This window comes from Peromyscus maniculatus, chromosome 8 (assembly GCF_049852395.1).
Source record: "Peromyscus maniculatus bairdii isolate BWxNUB_F1_BW_parent chromosome 8, HU_Pman_BW_mat_3.1, whole genome shotgun sequence".
In the NCBI taxonomy this organism is placed as follows: domain Eukaryota; kingdom Metazoa; phylum Chordata; class Mammalia; order Rodentia; family Cricetidae; genus Peromyscus; species Peromyscus maniculatus.
In genome coordinates this window covers 1,819,446-1,823,648 of record NC_134859.1, presented here as the reverse complement: position 1 = coordinate 1,823,648, position 4,203 = coordinate 1,819,446, and positions in this window count along the sequence as shown.

Below are 4,203 nucleotides of genomic sequence, written 5' to 3'. Positions count from 1 at the left end.
GATCGCAGGTATGGACCAGTACATCAAATTTTATGCAGCGCTGGGGATCAACCTAGGGCTTGTGCATGGCAGGCAAGCACTCTACCAACTAGGCAGCAGCATCTTCGGCCTGGTTCTGTTTCTGAGCTGTACTTTGTAAGATCCTAAGATGTAAAGAGCTTCTGTTTCAGGCACTTGCCACTGTAGACCAAGCTTTGCCAGCCACTGGGTCTTTCTGGCCATGACAAACTGTGTCCCCTGAAGCCCTGAACCAAAATAGATTTCTCTCAAGTTACTTGTGTCAGCCACTTCGCCAGTGGTGGGAAAAGTACGTAATCCACGGAACCAATGTGGCTGGACCTCCAGTGCTCCATGCAATAATAAATAAATAAATAAATAAATAAATAAATAAATAAATAAATAAATAAACAAATAAATATATAAATAAATACAAATAAATAAATAAATAAATAAATAAATAAATAAATAAATAAATAAATAAATAAATAAATGAAACACCATGATGGTGTTTGTGAGAATAATTCCATTCCTGGGGAGAAATGGGGCCACACGCAATAAAACAAAATCCATGCCTGAGGCTGAAGAGACGGCTGGGTGGTAAAGCATTCTTGTTATTCTTTCAGAGCACCCAAGATCAGTTCCCTGCACTCATGGTTGGCAGCTCCCACTGCCTGCAACTACAGTTTCAGATCAGAGGCCCACACCCTCTGCATATACATACACATAATAAAATAAAATAAAATCAATAAGAGTTGCCTCATAGTGACAGTCTCTCTGAAAGGGAGAAGGGAGAGGAGTGAGCTGGGAAGGAGGGAGCTCTCTGCCGCATCAGGTAAGGCAGGAGCAGAGCCGCATTCTGTTGCTGACCCCTGCTTCATACACATTAGACAGCAGCAGCCTGATGTCAGCACCACATGCTGATGCTGTTCCTCAAATAACCTGCTCGACCTTTTAAGAACTCATCTGACTTGTTCTTCATAGCTGCTGATGTGACCCTGCTCAGGCTCTGGAATAAACCAACTTAAGTGGATTCTTCCCCAGGTGGAACTTCAGACTGATTAGATGAGGTGATGCTGGGACATCCACGTGGGGGCCATGCCTCTGCCAGAAAAAAGTGTGCTTTTCCATCTTTACATTAGAGCATGTATGCTGGTGTTTGTTGAGGGTCCAGAGGCCATCATCATCACTTCCTTTCCCAAGCTTGGCTCTTCAGTCACAGACAACACATGTGTGCAGTAATCTGCAGATGATATACTGTCCAAAATGAGGCAGGGGATTGCTTAAATGGGATGTTACATGGAAACATTTTTCCTCCTCTGAGTCACAGGAAACTCACATTATGAGATTGCAATGAAGTAAATTTGGAATCAAAGACTTAAAAGGGAGAGAGAAGTGGGGAAGGAAGAAGAGAAGGGGGGATAGAGGAAGAGGAGTGGGGAAGAGAAAACAAGGCATGATGGTTATAGCCCTAGAGGCAGGAGAATCAAGAATATGTAGCAAGTTTGAGATCATCCTGTGCTATGTAAGACCTATCTTCAAAAGCAAAACAGAAAATAGGAAGGAAGTCTGTGGGGAGCGGAGGAAGTCCTGAATGTGTGCATATCTTTTCTTTCCTTCTTATTCCATGTCTGGCTGGGTAGCTGCCCCCTGGGGTCCTCTCCTTCTTTTCTCACTCCTACCTCTTATTATTCTCTCTGCCTGGCAGACCCACCTATCCCTCTCTCTGCCTAGCTATTGGCCATTCAGCTCTTTAGTAGACCAGTCAGGTGCTTTAGGCAGACAAAGTAACACAGCTTCACAGAGTTAAACAAATGCAACATAAAAGAATGCAACACATCTTGCATCATTAAATAGATATTCTACAGCATAAATGAATATAATACATCTTAAATTAATATTCCACATTTTCCCCTTTTTGTCTAAATAAAAATGAAAGGTTTTCTGGCGCCAGGGAAACTCCCAGGAACCCACAAGGATGACCTCAGCTAAGACTCTTGGCAATAGTTGAGAGGGTGCCTGAACTGGCCTTCCTCTGTAATCACTTTGGTGACTGCCCTAATTGTTATCAGAGAGCCTTTATCCAGTAACTAATAAAGCAGATGCAGAGATCCACACCCAACCACTTGGCTGAGCTCCCAGAGTCCTGCTGAAGAAAAGGAAGAGTAATTGTATGAGCCAGGAGGATCAAGGTCATGACAGGGAAACCCACAGAGACAGGTGACCTGAGCTCATGGGAGCTCATGGACTCTGAACCAACAGTTAGGGGGCCGGCCCTCTGCAGTTGTGTAGCTTGGTCTATATGTAAGGTTCCTAGCAGTAAGATCAGGACCTGTCCCTGATGGTTAGCTCACTTTTGAGAATCTGTTCCCTATGCTAAATTACCTCACCCAGCCTTGATGCAGGGAAAGGACTTTGGTCCTGCCTCAACTTTATGTACTATGCTTTGTTCAAGCCTATGGGAAGCCTGCTCCTTTCTGAACGGAGATTGAGGAGGAGTGGATAGGAAGGGAGGTGGGGGGAGGGATCAGGAAGAGAGGAGGGAGGGGAAACAGTGGTCGGTATGTATAATAAATGAAAAAAGCTAATTAAATAAAATAAAATAAGAAACAAAAAAATGATGGTTTTAAGTTTAACATAGTAAAATTATATACAACAATAACAGTTATCAAATAAGAATTACAGTTATAATATTTAGTTCATTTGTATTTAGCAAATTCAGAGAAAATACTCCATTATCTATAGTAGTGATTCCAAAAGTTTTATACCTAATTTACTTTCTATCATAACTAAGGAAAACTGTAACTTTAACTTTTTAGTTTTTAACTCCGTCAAAGACTCCAGAAGGATGTAATATTACCTAACAAGAGAGACATTGGGTGCCTGCACAGTCACCAAAGTTCCTCTGCAACACTGGGGCATCCATCTGCAGCCTACAGACTCTTCTGAGAATCAGGAATTTTGAAGGACTGTCCTGCCTTGTATTAGCAACGTTCAGCAGTCACTTTCCTGTGTGTCCTGCATGATATCCAGTTTATACAGCATACTGTCAGCAGGGAAGGTAAAGCAGTTTCCTGCCCAAATGTCTAGCCTTGCCACACCGAAAGTATTCTGCTGGAAACTCCAGCTCACTCCTGCTTGATTTGGAAAGTCCCATTCCTCTCTCTCCAAACACCACTGCTGTGGAGTAATCTTCTTGTACACTGTAAAGTGTACCACTCAAATTGGTTTAATAAAAAGCTGATTGGCTGGTAGCCAGGCAGGAATTATAGTCAGGACAACCAAACTAGGAGAATGATGGGCAGAAGATGGGTGGAGTTAGAGGAGATGCCAACTCTCCTTGAGGAAGCAGGACATGTAGAAAATGAGGTAACAAGCCATGAGCCACATGGCAAAGCATAGATAAGAAATATGGGTTAATTTAATTGTAAGTTAGGCAGTAGCAAGCCTTAGCTATCAGCTGAGCATGTATAATTTATATTAAGCCTCTAAGTTATTTGGGAAGCAGCTACTGGTTATTTGGGCACAGGTGGAAGGGACAGAAAAACGCCACCTGCAAATGGCACCTACTTATGTCTAGATACACATAAGATCTAAAAAAGCTTTAAAAGGTTCTAAACACACAAAAAAGGATCTAGACACAGCTTCCTAGTCTCACTCTCACACTAGCCACATCTCCCAACAGCTGCCTACGAGATGGAGCCAGCCACCTACCGCCATGAGCTAAGCAGCATGGTGTATTCTCACAGTGTCTCACCTGGGCTGCAGTACAGAGAGGTTTCTCTCAGTCACTGCCTGTGGGCTTAAGAGCTCCACCAGCACACTGCAAGGCCATTTTAGGGTTTTTGCTCACACAGATAGAAAAAGTTACAGATATGCAGTAAAGACAGATTCAAATGGGGGGAGGACCTCTTAATGAGTTACAGTGTTTTTCAAAATATACATAGGCATGGGAGAGAAAAGAAAAGGGATAGAAAAAGTCCTTAGAAAAGAAATAGAGTAATAAAAAAAATAATGAGCTACATAAAGATGAGAAATACACAGAAAGTCTGGATCCTGTATGTTAGTGTGTTGTCTTTTAATTTTTTGGCTGCTAGGAGACACTGGATTACAAAAACCAACCTATATATTTTAAAAATATCTTGACTTCAAAATTTAAGTCAAAAGATATGTTACTTTGGGGGAGACGTTAAATTTTATTAACAC